This window comes from Heteronotia binoei, chromosome 15 (assembly GCF_032191835.1).
Source record: "Heteronotia binoei isolate CCM8104 ecotype False Entrance Well chromosome 15, APGP_CSIRO_Hbin_v1, whole genome shotgun sequence".
Classification (NCBI taxonomy): Eukaryota; Metazoa; Chordata; class Lepidosauria; order Squamata; family Gekkonidae; genus Heteronotia; species Heteronotia binoei.
Genome location: NC_083237.1, coordinates 60,751,598 through 60,770,403, shown reverse-complemented (window position 1 = coordinate 60,770,403; position 18,806 = coordinate 60,751,598). Strand labels below are relative to the sequence as shown.

At 43.9% G+C, this 18,806-nt stretch overlaps 1 protein-coding gene across 1 annotated transcript in view; it reads right to left on the bottom strand.

Moving 5' to 3' along the window:
* KANSL1 (KAT8 regulatory NSL complex subunit 1) overlaps positions 1-17,933 on the bottom strand; it is a 202,296-nt gene extending 184,363 nt beyond the window's left edge. Inside the window, exon 1 of the mRNA XM_060254604.1 lies at positions 17,778-17,933. The gene's annotated coding sequence lies outside the window, so the exon portion shown is untranslated. The remainder of the gene's footprint in view (positions 1-17,777) is intronic.
* Positions 17,934-18,806: the final 873 nt, after the last annotated feature.

The window sequence follows — 18,806 nt, the reverse complement described above, 5'->3', positions numbered from 1 at the left end:
TAACTGTGTGTTGTTCTTTTTGGCATCCTGCATACAGCAACCAAACAAAAAGAGACTCCATGTGGCAGCTAATCCATGTAGAAAACAACTTCACATGTACCTGCTTGTCACAGAGTTCAGCCTGCCTGCAGGGTTTTGTCTCCCCTGCTTCCTGGCAGCATCTTGCCAGAGCATGGAAAGAAACGATGTGGTAAGCAACCACACATGCAGCTATGGCACTTTCAAATCTCTCTCTCAGATGTACAAATGCTGGCATGTACATACATGTACCGCAGCATGGAAGGAGCAAATAGATGGTGTATATTATTGCACTCTCCATGGGGTGGTAGATGTGTATCCATGCCACCATTTGAACATCAGAAAGAGATGAAAAAATTACAAAAGCATAAATTTTGTGGAGTAGATCCTACTCCATCAGTCAATGTCATGCATATAGCAAAGTAGGGTCTCGCCGTGTATATGATCTGAATAATAATTTCATGTTAGAAGTTAATACATTAATACATTAACAATCCATTGGGATTGGAGGAATGAGTTTATGAAGAAATCTGCCTTTGACACTAACACATCTGTTATGATTTCATTTTTAATATAGTTGTCATTTTTAACCAGTTTTATACTAAATTTTTACATACTAAATTTTATACTAAATTTTTACTTTTTAAAAACTGTGCAAGCACCAGTCGTTTCCGACTCTGGGGTGACGCTGCATGATGATATTTTCACGGCAGACTTTTTACGGGGTGGTTTGCCATTGCCTTCCTCAGTCATCTACACTTCCCCCCAGCAAGCTGGGGACTCATTTTACCGACCTCGGAAGGATGGAAGGCTGAGTCAACCTTGAGCCGGCTACCGGAACCCAGCTTCCGCCAGGATCGAACTCAGATTGTGAGCAGAGAGTTCGGACTAAAGTTGTATGTGGCATAAAACGTACATATGCAAAGTGTAAAAATGCACCAGAAAATATACATATGGAAAGTATAAACAGGCACCTGTGCAGTACAATCCCTTGCAGTTAATTCAGTCTAAAGCCATTGTTTTAAATGGGCTTAGACTTTAATAACTCTGTGTATGAATGCAATGTTGGGATGGTATTTCTGAAAGAATCTGCGTGTTCATCCCAAGGCAAAGACAGCAACAGGGCCCAGAATATCTGATCGGCAATTATTGTGAACAACATAATAAATACCTTTTCTTCTCTCATATACCAGGACAATTTTGATCTAATGCCGCAGGGCTCAGTACTGGGTCCCATGCTCTTTAACTTGTTCATAAATGATTTGGAGTTGGGAGTGAGCAGTGAAGTGGCCAAGTTTGCAGATGACACTAAATTGTTCAAGGTGGTGAGAACCAGAGGGGATTGTGAGGCACTCCAAAGGGATCTGTTGAGGCTGGGTGAGTGGGCGTCAACGTGGCAGATGAGGTTCAATGTGGCCAAGTGCAAAGTAATGCACATTGGGGCCAAGAATCCCAGCTACAAATACAAGTTAATGGGGTGTGAACTGGCAGAAACTGACCAAGAGAGAGATCTTGGGGTCGTGGTAGATAACTCACTGAAAATGTCAAGACGGTGTGCGATTGCAATAAAGAAGGCCAACGCCATGCTGGGAATTATTAGGAAGGGAACTGAAAACAAATCAGCCAGTATCATAATGCCCCTGTATAAATCGATGGTGCGGTCTCATTTGGAATACTGTGTGTAATTCTGGTCACCGCACTTCAAAAAGAAAAAAGCATTGAAAAAAGTGCAGAAAAGGGCAGCTAGAATGATTAAAGGTTTGGAACACTTTCCCTATGAAGAAAAGTTAAAACGCTTGGGGCTCTTTAGCTTGGAGAAACGTCGACTGGTGGGTGACATGATAGAGGTTTACAAGATTATGCATGGGATACAGAAAGAAGTACTTTTCTCACTTTCTCACAGTACAAGAACTCGTGGGCATTCAATGAAATTGCTGAGCAGTCAGGTTAAAATGGATAGAAGGACCGTATTTTTCGCTCCATAAGACGCACCAGAGCATAAGACGCACCTAGTTTTTAGAGCCGTTTGTGTGAATTTAGAGGCATTTGTGTGAATTTTTTGCAGTATTCGCTCCTTAAGACGCACACACTTTTCCCTCCACTTTTTTTGGGGGGGGGGAAAGTGAGTCTTATGGTGCAAAAAATACTGTACTTCACCCAAAGGGTGATTAACATGTGGAATTCACTGCCACAGGAGGTGGCGGCGGCTACAAGCATAGCCAGCTTCAGGAGGGGTTAGATAAAAATATGGAGCAGAGGTCCATCAGTAGCTATTAGCCACAGTGTGTGTATGTATGTGTGTGTGTGGCCATTGTGTGACACCGAGTGTTGGAATGGATGGGCCATTGGCCTGATCCAACATGGCTTCTCTTATGTTCTTAATAAATTCAACACTTCTTGGGAGTATCTTGATGAATATGGTCTGAGTCTACTGAGAAATTATATTTTCACAATTTACATGAGAGGCTGGATGTGATATTTTCTCCAGCTGATTCACAAAAGTATACTAGAGTATTTCAAAGGGTATGTGCATTGGTAGGTACAAATTATGTTACTTACATATAATTTCTGTGGATATGGCTAATGCAGATGGAAATACTTACAAGAAAAATCCCAAACTTTGCATTCTAAACAGAATACAATTAGGATAACTTGCCCTTCATGACACAAGATGTAAGTATGCAACATATACATAAAAATGACCCTCCAACTGCTATCCTTAAATATAGAGAAACCAGAAAGCATTTGAAAAATCCTGATATTTTAGTTGTGGCAGCCATTGCCAAGGGGTGAGGGATCATTTTGTTGATATCTCTGAGAATCCCATCCACTTTCAGAGTAGCCTGCTATATAATCAAAGATAGCACAGAGCTAGAAATGTCATTGTTTTGCTAGATTTTTCAGTACTGATTTAAACTTAAAACTGTTTAGGTTACAAAAAATACCAAAATACGGCCACCAGCATCCCACCCACCCACCCCAGAAGTACATTTTTTTTAAAGAACTAGCATTCTGTTTAGATAGGGGAGGTATTGTAACGAAAACGAATATTCTATTCACCAGGGAGGGGGCTGTGAAAAACAACTGTTCTGTTTAGATAAGGAACAGACTGTGAGCTGGACATGGATATATATGAAATTTGGTATGGGGTGGTGTTTGAAAAAGGCTTACCAGTCTACAAGAGGTAACAAATAAAGGGGATTTTCTTGTAAATGACATGAAGAGAATGAAAGAAGAGAGGGAGAAAAGAAGGATCATCCGGGGGGGGGGAGGAACACAGGGGAAATAATCTCTGTTGCACATATTCTGGGATAGATAGTACCTTGTGTTACCTGAAAATCTGAGTAAGAAATAGTTTATAAGTATGCAGTTGTTTCAAAAGCACTAAGGTCCAGAAACACATCCTTGTGGCCACCATGAGGACACTGTTGCCATTCTCTCTCTCTCGGCTTGGCTTCGCGAACGGAGATTTAAGAAGGGTGCAATAGTCCACGTTTGCTGCAGGCTCACTGGTGGCTGACAAGACCAATGTGGGACAGGCAGGTCTGGCCACAGCGGCTGCAGGGAAAAGTCTGATTTAGGGTTGGTCCTGTAGCAGTGCGATTCTTCCTCAATCTCCTTTTGTCCTCAAGACCAGCTATGCGTGTGTTCTCAAAGGAAGAGACAGCCTGGTGGATGGTGTGCCTCCATGCTTTGCAATCTGAGGCTAGGTCAGACCACTGGTGATGGTTGATGTGACAGGTGCTAAGGGATTTCTTCAAGGAGTCCTTGTACCTCTTCTTTGGTGCCCCTCTATTTCGATGGCCGGTGGAGACTTCGCCATACAGGGCAACCTTGGGAAGGCGGTGGTTTTCCATCCTAGAAATATGCCCTGCCCAGCGCAGCTGCGTCTTCAACAGCAGTGCCTCGATGCTGGTAACCTCTGCCCGCTTGAGGACTTCAGTGTTGGTCACAAAGTCACTCCAGTGGATGTTGAGGATGGTGCGAAGGCAGCGCTGATGAAAGCGCTCAAGGAGTCGCAGGTGATGATTTCAAAATGCCATGAGAGCCCGAACCTCTTTGGATCCACAGAACAGCGCTCTTATCCCCCCCCCAACCTTCTCAAATGCCAGAACACCCCTGGGAGGGTGCAGCCAGGGGTGGAATTCCAGCAGGAGCTCCTTTGTGTATTAGGCCACACACCCCTGATGTAGCCAATCCTCCAAGAGCTTACAAGGCTCTTTTTTGTAAGCTCTTGGAGGATTGGCTACATCAGGGGTGTGTGGCCCAATATGCAAAAGTGTTCCTGCTAGAATTCTACCCCTGGGTGCAGCCATTTTGGCACTTGTTAAAGTGCAGAGGGGGAATAAGAGTGCCTCAGCCTGCCATACTGTAGGTCCTTCTCAGCATTATAAAATCTCTTTAAAATGGCAGTAGCAGCCACAAGGATGCCATCACATCTAGTTTGACCCTAAGAAATATTCCAAAGAAAGTTCTAATGTGAAGTTGGGCAAAATATCAAACAAACACAAAATGGAGCAATTTCTTGCACACACACTGGGCACTCTACAGCTGCCAGGTTGCAATAAAGACATTTCCCGGTACCTTTTTATTCGGCCTTGAGCCATTTTTGAGCGTAGTGCCGGTTAAAATCTATGTGGAGACTTTTCAGCCCCTTTTTTGATTGTTTGAATTTTCCTGCAGTTTCTGGAACGCAAGTAAGACTTTTGTGTAATTGACACTGAACTTTCACGTCTTTTACCAACAAGTTGATTGTGGAGAACCCTATGCTAGAAGAGTGGTAAAGCTGCAGCACTGCAGTCCAAGCTTTGCTCACGACCTGAGTTCAGGTAGCTGGCTCAAGGCTGACTCAGCCTTCCATCCTTCCGAGGTCGGTAAAATGAGTCCCCAGCTTGCTGGGGGGAAAGTGTAGATGACTGGGAAAGGCAATGGCAAACCACCCTGTAAAAAAGTCTGTCGTGAAAACCACCCCGTAAAAAAGTCTGCCGTTGTGATGCAACGTCACCCCAGAGTCGGAAACAACTGGTGCTTGCACAGGGGACTACCTTTTTTTTTTATGCCAGAAGAATAATCGAAGCAGGACAGGGAGGGACGGTGGCTCAGTGGTAGAGCATCTGCTTGGGAAGCAGAAGGTCCCAGGTTCAATCCCTGGCATCTCTAAAATAGGGTCCAGGCAAAAAGGTGTGAAAAACCTCAGCTTGAGAGCCGCCGCCAGTCTGAGAAGACAATACTGACTTTGATGGACCAAGGGTCTGATTCGGTATAAGGCAGCTTCATATGTTCATATGTTCATGATTGGTCAAGTCGACTTCCTATACGTTGGGACTCCTCCTTACAAACATTTTGACACTTGCTTTATATCGTTATTTTACTGCATGTTGTTATAATTATATCATAGTTATTTGGTCACTATAACCTTAGTTGTTTTTTACATATTGTGCTAGGAAGCTGGCAGGCCAAACTTTTCTCCCTCTCTGAGGGAATGAGCTGGGCCACAGGATGAAGGGAGGGAAGGGATAGGAATTGGTGTCTCCTCCCTCTCCTTTCCTTTTCCTACTACTGTGGTGGGCCCAGTGCCTCATCTCCTAGCTCACCCTGTTCCTCCTCCTCCCTCCCTCCCTTCCATCTGGCCTCCTAACTCAACTGCAAGAAAGCAGCAACCGATTTTGGGGTTCTAGCCCACAGTTTGAGAACTACTGGCTTATGGGTTTGGCTCCATAATTCCCTATATTCTTATTATTGATTATGGGATGGAGGAAAACTCCCCCCCCAGACTGCTCTGCTCAATACTTTTGTTTTTCTGTTAAGTCTGAAAAAGCTGGTTGAAATACAGCAGATTACTACATCTAGCAACTCCTGTGAGTAAATTGCCCCAGTGAGATCACAAAAATATGGGCTTGCAAGCGGAATATTTTGGCTGCTGTGTGTGTGTGTGTGTTCACTTTCATTTAGCAGAAGTGCAACTGCTGGGGAACCCTTTAAAAGCAAAAAGGAGAATAAGGAAATGAAGACTGCATTCAGGGAAACTGCACTGTTGTGTTTGTTTTTTGTTTGTTATGGGAAAGTCTCCAGGGTCTATCTCCAAAGTCTCCCAGCTCTACCCCCAAAGTCCCCAGATAGTTCCTAAGTTGGACCCGGCAATCCTATATAATACTCAGACCTATATGTCAGTTGTATAGGACTGATTAGCATGACTATTGGGGGGAGGGAAATCAGGGCAACAAAATTTTTGGATCCATTGTCAGTTGGGAGGAGGGATTGGAACCAAACAATGTGATATATTATCACATGATGTTTGGTTCAGGTCTGAATCCTATGAGGGGGAATCAAGGAGTGACTTTATCTGAAAGTCACAGCAGCTCTTAGCAGCTCTGCTGACTGGCACAATCTTCTTTGCCCTATAATATAAAAGTAATAGGGTTATACTTATAATTTCTGTGAAAAAACAGGTAAGAACATAAGAACATAAGAGAAGCCATGTTGGATCAGGCCAACGGCGCATCCAGTCCAACACTCTGTGTCACACAGTGGCAAAAATTTTTTATATATACACACACTGTGGCTAATAGCCACTGATGGACCTCTGCTCCATATTTTTATCTAAACCCCTCTTGAAAGTGGCTATACTTGTGGCTGCCACCACCTCCTGTGGCAGTGAATTCCACATGTTAATCACCCTTTGGGTGAAGAAGTACTTCCTTTTATCCGTTTTAACCTGTCTGCTCAGCAATTTCATCGAATGCCCACGAGTTCTTGTATTGTGAGAAAGGGAGAAAACTACTTCTTTCTCTACTTTCTCCATCCCATGCATTTTAATTGCACCGTTTATTATATGCATTAACTTGTTCTGTCACTGCATTGTCTTTTTACAAATTTTTGTAACCCATCCTGAGTATTATTGTGGGGGGGGGAGGCCTGGAAATTAAACAAATAAATAAACAATCATAACTCTCCTAGTACTCAGCTTTGTTTTTATATTCTGACATTCATAAAATTAACACTTTTTTGGAAATTTATGGGAATTCCTTATTGCCTCAGATTCTTTAAAGAGGATGCAACTTTCATTAAACAAAGAAGGAGCTGGTTTCCTCGATCTTGGTTACATCGTCAGGCGAGCTTGTTAGCTTGTACTAATTACTGGGATCACTCCTTGAAGTTGGACAATCAATTTTAGGCTTTTGGGGAGCCTTGTTGTCTGGTGCCCCTCCATAAGTGGAATGCATTAGTGTCTACTTAGAGTGGATCCTATTCCGCCTGCAGCTTCTGCAGCTATAGAACAATGGTGCATAATAACGTGACATCAATTTGATTCATTTTCACATGCTAAATTAATATTATGGGCCAATCAGTTCCTAAAAATTGGGAAGAAATTTTTTTTTATGGAAGACTTAGACAAATGGGGGATTTTTACATTGGACCAATTGATAGATTACGATGATGAGTTTTTGTCATTTTCTCAGCTGAGGTCTAGACTGTTGGATGGCCATATTTACAATTCCAACAAGTGTTGGTATAGAAATACGGCCCTTTGACATGAGTTAGTGTCTCCAAGTCCCCTTTGCTCCTCGAAACTTGAATTGAATCAATTCAGAAAATGAAACCTACAATATTTCTCTATAAATATTTGATGCCAAATAAGTTTCAAGAATGAATGGAATAAGGTGCTGGATCACCCAATTTTTGCCAAAGCAATGACATATGGCCTTAAAGTTTACACCTTTCCATGGATCTTAGGTTAAGAACATAAGAGAAGCCATGTTAGATCAGGCCAATGGCCCATCCAGTCCAACACTCTGTGTCACAGAAGAACATAAGAGAAGCCATGTTGGATCAGGCCAATGGCCCATCCAGTCCAACAGTCTGTGTCACAGAAGAACATAAGAGAAGCCATATTGGATCAGGCCAATAGCCCATCCAGTCCAACACTCTGTGTCACATAAGAGAAGCCATGTTGGATCAGGCCAATGGCCCATCCAGAGCCATGTTAGATCAGGCCAATGGCCCATCCAGTCCAACAGTCTGTGTCACAGAAGAACATAAGAGAAGCCATGTTGGATCAGGCCAATGGCCCATCCAGTCCAACAGTCTGTGTCACAGAAGAGAAGCCCTGTTGGATCAGGCCAATGGCCCATCCAGTCCAACATTCTGTGTCACATAAGAACAGAGGAGAAGCCATGCTGGATCAGGCCAATGGCCCATCCAGTCCAACACTCTGTATCACATAAGAACATAAGAGAAGCCATGTTAGATCATGTACCTCAAAACTATCTGCCCATCTCTTGGAGAGTAACCAATGGTCAACAAAAATAGACCCTCCATGCCCATACTACATCTAAAGGACTTCTATTGAAGCACTAGAAAGATTTCTCATATATCTCGTAAATCAATGGATTGAGGACCTTAGCATATTAGGATTTAAACTTATGGCATATAGATGAAAACTGTATATGCATTTGTTTTTAAATATTTGAGGACCCTTTATATAAACTTATATGTAGATCTGCCACCACATTATATTTTTGTCTCTACTTTATGTATACTTCTTTTTTAAAAAATTATTCTATTTAGTTGCTGGGTTTTTAGTTATTTCCTCTTGTTCTTTTGGAGTTCTTTTTTGAAAGGAGGACATTTTAAAAAAATCAAATGTTTTTACATTCTGAAAAATGTAACAAGAATACACACGTGATTGTTGGTGAGATGGTATATGGACTACGTTATTCATGTAGATCAGTCCTATGCACCAGACGCAGTCCAACACAGACTTAAGCATACTTAAACTCATTGATTTTAGTGTTTAAATTAGGGCAACAACGTTCAATTGATTAACTGTTGCGATTAATACATCACAAACTTTGGGCTGTTCACATTTTTTAAAAAAAGATGCTGCCTATAGCAACACGTACATGACCAATCGTAACACACAGAATGTTTCTTTTTCTTCTGAATTATTAGTTTTACTCAAAAGTAAATGTATGCAGATTGCAACGGACTCACTCAATTAAAAATTAAAGATTAGTCAAATAAGACTTCTTTAACAGCATACCTAACTTGTTTTGGACTGAGGCCTAGTTGTCCAAAACTGCCCAAGAGATGGTGAACCAGTGTCTCATCTGTACCACTGCTGATTGCAGATGGTGGGCTCACTTTCTAGCTGGAGCTCCTTTGCATATTAGGCCGCACACCCCTGATGTAGCCAATCCTCCAAGAGCTTACAGTAGGTCTTGTAAGAATGCCCAGTAAGCTCTTGGAGGATTGGCTACATCAGGGGGATGTGGCCTAATATGCAAAGGCACTCTTGCTAGAAAGGGAGCCCTGAATGCTCCCGTCACTGTACATGTACATGTACAATCATTCCTACACAAAGAAAACTAGCGTGTCAAACAAAGGTCCAAAACTATGACTGTTTTCCTTTGTGGAGGGCATTGTTTATTTTTTACAAAAGAAAAAGGAATCAGTCCATCATGAGAACAAGTCTTACCAACCTCCAGGTGGCACCTGGAGATCTCCTGCTATTACAGTTGAACTCTAGATGACCAAGATCTGTTCCCCTGGAGATAATAGCTATCTTGGAGGGTGGACTCTATGGTATTGTACCCCACAGAGGTCTTTTCCCTCCCCAAATCCTGCCCTCTCCAGGATCTCCCCCATCCCCAAATATCCGAGCATTTCCCAATCCAGAGGTGGTAACCCCAATTGAGATCCCCCACCTGCATGCTGAAACAGAACACCTGACACCCAGGTTTACCACCTCATGTCTGTTTGGAAGGAATCTGGCTAAAATTCAGTGAGACTTGCTTCCTAGCATGTTCAGTGTTGCATCCTTAGGTTGCCTGGAATTATATACCGTTTTTACGATTTTTTTTTTTTTCAAAACTTATAATTTGGCAGAGTCACATGGGTAGCTGTGTTGATCTGAAACAACAGAACAAGTCTGAGTGCACTGTCATCTTTAAGACCAAGGTGCCACTGGTCTCAAACGTGGTTCTATTATTTGGTAATGCATGCCAACAGACCATTAAGGAAGTGGCTTTTCCACCACTATCTGTAAAGCTCTTATTTACTTACAATCTAGCATACCTTTTGTTTTCAAGGGCAAGTATATATCTGATCAGAGTACAGAAGTCTGTGGGATTGCCCACATCCCGTGCTCATTAACTTTTTTTTTTTGTACAAAGGTATCTTTCAAATATACTAAATAGGCAAAAGGAGGCTTTTTTTCTCCCTTCAAAAGAATTGTCCGGGATGCTCTAGCCCAGGGGTCCTCAAACTTTTTAAATAGGGGGCCAGTTCACTGTCCCTCAGACTGTTGGAGGGCCAGACTGCCGTTACTGTACAAGGCGGCGGGCCGTCAGTTCTCCGTCTTCTGCATCTCTCTCCCTTCCCCACACCACACACCCCGGCCTGGGAACTCACCTCACCTCGGTATCGCCTCACACTCTGTCTCCGCCGCCTCAGCCCAGTGCTGGAAGTGTGCGTTGCTAACGCGAGTTTAGGTCGAATGTCACTTCCGGTCTGATTTTGCCATAACCCGGCGGGCTGCATAAACGTCCTCAGCGGGCCGCATCTGGCCCGCGGGTCGTAGTTTGAGGACCCCTGCTCTAGCCTGATCGTGCATTAAGCAGGGGGGTTGGACTAGATGGCCTGTATGGCCCCTTCCAACTCTGTGATTCTATTATTCTAATAATAATAATAACTTTTATTTCTATAGAAGGGATACACATTTTCCAGCTACAAAGAACCTTTGCTCATATCTTCTTTGCAGACCATAGACTTCCTAAAGACTGTCTGCGTGTATATCTTTTAAGATCAGCTAAGTTTAATTCTGGGTATAAACTTTTGCGTGCATGCATGCTTCTTCAGGTATCCAAACAGGTATGCATGCATGCACGCAAAAGTATATACCCAGAATTAAACTTTTCTTGGTCCTAAAGGTACTGCTGGACTCAGACTTTGTTCTATTGCATCAAACCAGGGATGGCCAAATTTGCTTAATGTAAGAGCCTCATAGAATAAATGTCAGATGTCTCGAGAGCCGTAAGACATCAGATGTTTGAGAGCTGTGAGATAAGGGAGGGAGGGAGGGAGGCAAATAGACAGGAGTGGGGAGGAGGGAGGGAGAGGTGGAAAGAAAGCAACTTTAACTCTAAATGCATTCTTCAAGCTGCTTGGTTGGAGAAGTTATTTAAAGAGACAAATGCCTTCTTGAGAGAAGAGCCAGTTTGGTGTAGTGGTTAAGTGTGCGGACTCTTATCCGGGAGAACCGGGTTTGATTCCCCACTCCTCCACTTGCAACTGCTGGAATGGCCTTGGGTCAGCCACAGCTCTGGCAGAGGTTGTCCTTGAAAGGGCAGCTGCTCTGAGAGCCCTCTCCAGCCCCACCCACCTCACAGGGTGTCTGTTGTGGGGGAGGGAGGTAAAGGTGATTGTGAGCCGCTCTGAGACTCTTCGGAGTGGAGGGCGGGATATAAATCCAATATCTTCTTCTTCATCATCATCTTCTTCTTCTTCTTCCTTAGCCACAGTTTGGCCACCCCTGCTTCAGACCAACACGGCTTTGTTGTCGTTCAGTCGCCCAGTCGAGTCCGACTCTTTGCGACCCCACGGACCAAGTCACGCCAGGACTTCCTGCCTTCCACCATCCTCCGAAGTCTGCTCAAACTCAAATTCGCGTTTGTTACATCAGTAACACTGTCCAGCCATCTCATCTTTTGCCGTCCCCTTCTTCTTTTGCCTTCTGTCTTTCCCAGCATCAGGATCTTCTCCAGGGAGTGCTCCCTTCTCATTGGGTGGCCGAAGTATTCGAGCTTCAGCCTCAACACGGCTACCCACCCGGATTTGTATGCATAGCGCATCAATAGCGGGAATGACAGCAGCAGCAGCTCTAGAAAAGCTCGGCTTCCTTTCTCAACAGCTCGCAGCCACAAGGCGGCACAGCAGCCGATCCGGCTCCACCCCACCCCACCCCAACCCTAATAACACAGGCGCTTTTTGCATGACGCTCGCAGCAACAGCTCTGACGGCAGGAGTCGACATTGCAGGTGCGACGAAGCCTGCCGGGAACTGAAGTCCTGCAGATCGTCGCCTTCCTAAAGCCGCGGGATTCTCGAGGGAGCCCGCGGTTCACGCGAGCTCGAGCGCCCCCGCCAGGCGACGCGCGGAAGCGACTCGCGCACGTACACAAGAGGGCCTCCCAAAATGTCCGCTGGCTCATGTTGATCAACCCTTCCCGGCCTGCCACGGGGAAGCTGAGCAGCTGGCCGTGGGTAGGCAGGGCGAAAGGAGGCCACGCTAACACTGAGCGGTCATCCCCTCGCCCTACGGGGAAGGACACGGCAACTCATAAAGATGTTTTTATTGTCACAGTACACACCCCCTAGCAAAAAAGATGGATGTACAGCACATTGTATTGCAATGAAAACTACCTTACTGTTAGGGTTGCCAACCCCCAGGTGGGGGCAGGGGATCCCCCGGTTTGGAGAACCCTCCCCCCGCTTCAGGGTCGTCAGAAAGCAGGGGGAGGGGAGGGAAATGTCTACTGGGAACTCTGTTATTCCCTAGGGAGATTTATTCCCATAGAAAATCATGGAGAATTGATCTGTGGGTATCTGGGGCTCTGGGGGGGACTGTTTTTTGGGGGTAGAGGCACCAAATTTTCGGTATAACATCTAGTGCCTCTCCCCAAAATACCCCCCAAGTTTCAAAAGGATTGGACCAGGGGGTCCAATTCTATAAGCTCCAAAAGAAGGTGCCCCTATCCTTCATTATTTCCTATGGAAGGAAGGAATTGAAAAAGTGTGCTGTCCCTTTAAATGTGATGGCCAGAACTCCCTTTGGAGTTCAGTCATGCCTGTCACAGCCTTGATATTGGCTCCACCCCTAATGTCTCCTGGCTCCACCCCCAAAGTCGCCAGATATTTCTTGAATTGGACTTGGCAACCCTACTTACTGTACAAGATACTAGTCCAAACTATTCTGGCCCCAGACTGTAATTAGGGTTGCCAAGTCCAATTCCAATAAATATCTGGGGAATTTGGAAGTGGAGCAAGGAGACTTTGGGGGGTGCGGCCAGAAGCAAGGTCGTGACAAGCGTAATTGAACTCCAAAGGGAGTTCTGGCCATCACATTGAAAGGGACTGCCTTCCCTACATCAGAAATAACGAAGGATAGGGGCACCTTCTTTGGGGGCTCATAAAATCAGATCCCCTAGTCTAATCCTTTTGAAATGTAGAGGGTAGCTTGGGGAGAGGCACTGGATGCTATGCTGAAAATTTGGTGCCTCTACCTCAAAAAACAGGCCCCCGAGATACCCACGGATCAATTCATTATACCCTATGGGAATCGGTCTCCTTAGGCAATAATGGAGTGGCCAGCAGTCATTTCCCTCCCCCCCACCCTGGGCTCCTGCTTCCTGATGACCCTGAAGCAGGGGAAGGGCCTCTACACCAGGGGATCCCCTGCCCCTATCTTGGGATTGGCAACCCTAATTGTAATATGTAGTAAATATGCAATCAGGCCTCCAACACAAGGGTGCAGTGGCCATTCCGGGTCAGGAAATTCCTGGAGATTTGGGTTTATTGGAACCTTAATGAGGTATACTTAGGGCTGCCATAGAATCAACCCTCCAAAACGGCCATTTTCTCCAAGGGAACCAATCTTAGTTGTCTTGAGATCATCCATAACAGCAGGAGACTTCTAGGTGAAGACTGGCAACCTTAGGTATCATATCACAGAGTCCACCCTCCAAAGCAGCCATTTTCTTTAGAGGAACTGATCTTTTTTTTTGTCAAGGAGATCTCCAAGCCACACCTGAAGGTTGGCAACCATGAGTAAGAGCAGTTGGCAATGGTCCAACCACCAAGCTGCTATAAGCATTAACACAGGGGAACGGGAAGTATCCAAATTGTGCCTGGCCTTTCCTTTACCAGGGTTTCAAAGTAGCCTCTTCCTTAGTTTTGCACACCAACATACACCCAATTGTGTAGCAATTTCTCAGGATCACAGAACTCCCAACATTCCATATGGCTTGTCCCCAACTGTGAAGTTGTTTGTTTGTTTGTTTTAAATCTAAGTGTAACCAAACATTTAGCATAAGGGAAAACAGCTCTTTTAAAATCCAATAGTTTTATAGCGCAGTAATCTTAATAGTACTATGCTAGGACCAAAAAGAAACCCGTGTAACTTTTTTTATATGATCTGAAACTCAACCCTAATATCACTTTCTAATCTTAAAACATACCCTACCCACTAGCACTCTACAAAAAAACCCCACTAATAATGAAATCATTGTTAGGATCAGAGAATTTGGTTACTTCCATGTACAATTTCAGACTATGGTTTAAATACCAATTGGTTAAATATGTGATCCTCTTATATGCTCTTGCATCTATATTTGAAAGGCTTCAGACAAGTAGAAAAACGAAAAGCGGATTTGCTCCCATAAAAGCAGAAACAAGGGCAATGTGTGGCACAAGAGTTTATGCTTTCTGTCCTGTACCATGACTACTGAAAACAAGAACCGATTAGAACAGCACAAGAACCAACCTTGTTTTGAATACAGGCTCTTTCTTGCAGTGCATATTGCCTGTGAATAGTCTCCACTCAACCTTTTGAACATTCTTCCTTCATAGAACGATATACGTTTTAATTTCAAGTCTTAGACTATAACTGGATTTCTTTCATTCCTAATGTATTGGCAGTATACCGGCATATGCCTTTGGGGAGTGGGGAGAATCCTATTCTCTCAATTCAGCAGATACCATCCATGTTCAAAAGCAGGTTTCTACTGGCAGATCTGTTGTGCTGCTCTAGATGCACAAAAGACTAAAGCATGAGTAAAGTAGCCCCGAACTGGATGGCCCGGACTAGCCTGATTTCATCCATCTAGCTGCTAAGCAGGGTTGACCCTGGTTAGTACTTGGGTGGGAGACCACCAAGGAAGTCCAAGTTGCTATGCTAAAGGCAGGCAATGGCAAACTGCCTCTGAAATGTCTTTTTCACTTGAAAACCCTAGCAGGTGTGTCAAACTCATTTGTTGTGAGGGCATAAATGAGACCTTGTCAAGCCAAGCTATGTATGTCATAAAATGTAATGCCAGTTAGCAGAAATAAAAAATTCATAAAGGACACAAACGAAGAAGAAGAAGAAGAAGAAGAAAGAAGAAGAAGAAGAAGAAGAAGAAGAAGAAGAAGAAGAAGAAGAAGAAGAAGAAATTGGACTTATATCCCACCCTATAATCTGCATCTCAGAGTCTCAGAGCAGTCACAATTTCCCTTACCTTCCCTCCCCCCACAACAAACACCCCCGTGAGGTAGGTGGGGCTGAGAGAGCTCTTGCAGCAGCTGCCCTCTCAAGGACAACTCCTACAAGAGCTATGGTTGACCTAAGGCCATTCCAGCAGCTGTAAGTGGAGGAGTGAGGAATCAAACCTGATTCTCCCATATAACAATCTGCACACTTAAGGTGTTTTTTTTTAAACCCTAGAATAAATAAAGAATAAAGTATGCTTAAAGTATTAGAACTCTTGCGATATTGTGGCCAGTATCAAAGCAAGCTCTCCCTTTCCCACCCCCACTTCCTCCCCAAGAGAGGAGACTCAATCAGTGGGGAAAATAGAGGCTTTACTCTGTAGCTTCTGTGCAATTGAGAAATCCTGGCAAAACAAGCTGTGACACAGAAAGAAGCAAAAGAGAGGGAGAAGGAAGCAGATGACAGCCAGTTGCCTGGGGGCCTGATAGGAGCCCTCCGGGGGTCTGATGCGGCCCTCAGACTGCATGTTTGACACCCCTGCCCTACAGGATTGCCGTAAATTGACTGCGACTTGATAGCACCTTCCCCCACCACAGCATGAGTAAAGCATAACCACATTCAGCAGAGGAATAGTATATGGCTGACACCAGACACAACAGAACTATTATCTGCATTCTAGTATCTATAGCATGTCGGCATTTTGCCGTTACTCCCTCTGTTCTGGAAAACAAGACCAACATAACAAGTCCAAACGTTATGCTTTGGTGCACATATCCATGCCGCTGAATAAAATCATTCTGCAATCAAACATTAGTTTTTTTCACTATTATCTACATTGTACAGTAGCTAAGCACTGATAGAGAACAAGAGAGAACCACCAGCATTCAAGAAGGATCACACAACATGCTTTTAAAGTACAACACGAGCACAATCTTTCTCAGTTTGCGAATGGCACGAAGCTAATTTAACAAAGTGCTTGAGTGTCCCAGTAACGTTAATGTCAGAATTCAAGTTACCTTGGTATTCGCCCAGAAACTTTTATACCATCAGCTTATTTGTTTAGCAGAGATAGGCTCCTCTTGAGACAGAAATAAACGCTGGCTCGAGCTCAGACCAATGACTGTTCTCTTTGTACAATCAAAATGCTATATATAAACACTGCCTTCAGCACTAGAAACAAATCTAAAATCCACCTTGTTTTGAGAACTGATCCACCTTATTTACTTGTTTGTGAAACAGTGTCAAATCCATTCATAATTAATTTAATTTCACCTAGCTTATATTTTGCATTTTCATGAATAACCATCTCAGCTGTCCTCTCTCACTTGTTTCAACTTTTCAGTACTCATCCAATACTCCACTTTTGGTCTTCTAAAACACAACATTCCTCTGGTTTTGTAATGTTATTCTTTTTTAAAAGCTCCTGATTTTTAAATTTCGAGCTACTGTTCTACCTGAAATAATAGAGCCGTCATATACAAATGTCCCCCTTATCACGCATGCATAAAGAACAGCAAAATAATCATAAGATTATGAGGGATGAGATCCGGAAAGTATTTTGTATCAACACAATGTCATGTAGCCACCTCTTTCCACTTGTCATACATTGCAGTACTAAGCATTTCTACTCAGAAATCTTACGCAGGTCTATCCAAGGGGGGTTGACTTCTGGGAAAGTGATTTTAGGACTGCACTGTTAATCTGGGAATTCAGAAAGTCAAAGTTCTATAACAGCAATGCAACATTCTATGCAGCAAGATGACACATCAAATTCCTCCTTAAAATATGGGGCTCTGCATTTAACACAAGTCTGGAACAAAAATAAACAGCTGGCCCCTAATTCCTAGATGCAGGGGAAGGGATAGGGTATAGAGAGGCATGCATGTGATCAGTGGCACGTACAAAAGAAGTAGTTCTCACCACCGAACCCATTTATGACATGAAAAGATTCCAAGGCATAAGCATCACCTTCCATAACAGATATCAGGGCTTTCCAGACCAATGGTCATTTGATCTGGTAGTCTATTTTTGAAAAGGTGTAGTACAGATCAGTGACTTCAGTTTCATTTCTGACTTCAACAAGATGTGTAGTGTACCCAAAATAAACACATCAATTAAATGTGGACAGAAGATTTTCCCAGTAACTGGAGAAGTCACTTCCAAGAGCATGGTAACTGAATTTTTTGTAGTAGACTAGCACTGAGGATATACTCATAGCCAGTGTTCCCTCTAAGCTGAGTTAGTGTGAGCTAGCTCACAGTTTTTTAGCTACCACTTCCAGCTCACACATTTTTGTCTTAGCTCAGGAAAAATGGCCCAAAAGCCAACAAATGTATGCAGTAGCTCATACTTTTAATGCCCATAGCTCACAAAGTAGAATTTTTGCTCACAAGACTCCACAGCTTAGAGAGAGTATTACTCATAACCCATTTCTGTTCCTAAACCTGACAAGTTTGGGTGCCAAGGCTTTCAAACTGAAACTATTATTGAAAAACCAAAGAAACAAGTCTTACTTTGCAGAACATTGTGACAAGATCCATGGTGTCCAGAATATTTCCAAAACTATTTGAGGTCCCGTAAAGCAGAGTTTCTGATCTTTCTGCATCCACTATGTACTGGCTGAGGATACAGCTCTGCAAATCTCTTCTAACTTGCAAAAGAAGATATCTGGTCTCTGAAACAAAAGGGTTTAAATTAGTGGGGAATAAATGCAATTACTAAGTAAAGCATATATGACAAGATTCAACTTGACCTATGGAGCGAGAGAAGGGAAACAGATGGCAGAATTGTTAAAGACGAGCAGAAATATCTTATAGAGAACATACTGGCAAACCATATTCCCATCCGTTTCAGCTTTGCAAGATGCAGTCTAGAAATAGTGAGCACCCATCATTCCTATCACTTCTGCTATCTACCACTGCCAACTACCCATTGTTGTTCCACTGTCCAAGAACCCATTTGAGAGCATAGCTGGTAACACGAACCTCACTCAACTTCCTCTTGTAGGGTTGCCAAATTCAATTAAAGAAATATCTGGGGACTTTGGGGGTGGAGCAAGGAGTAAGGTTGTAACAAGCGTATTTTGGGGAGAGGCCCTGGATGCTATGTTGAAAATTTACTGCCTCTACCTCAAAAAACAGCCCCCCCCCCGGCAGAGCCTCAGATACCTGTGGATCAATTCTCCATTATACCCTACAGGAATTGGTCTCCACAGGGTATAATGGAGTGCCCAGCAGACATTCCCCCCCCCACCCCCCGCTTTCTGATGACCCTGAAGTGAGGGAGGGCCTCCAAACCAGGGGATCCATCTGCAGCATTACAAGCTGTGGCAGGGTGGCTCAGGCTGAGTGGACTGAAATTATATCTGACGAAGACGGAGGTCTTGTATCTAAGTCGCCACGGTCTGGGACCAGAAGTCCGTTTACCAACCTTCGATGGGACGCAGCTTATGCCGGTGCCCAAGGTTAAAAGCTTAGGAGTGCTCTTGGATGCCTCCTTAACAATGGAGGCCCAAGTAGCTGCCACTGCCAGGTCAGCTTTCT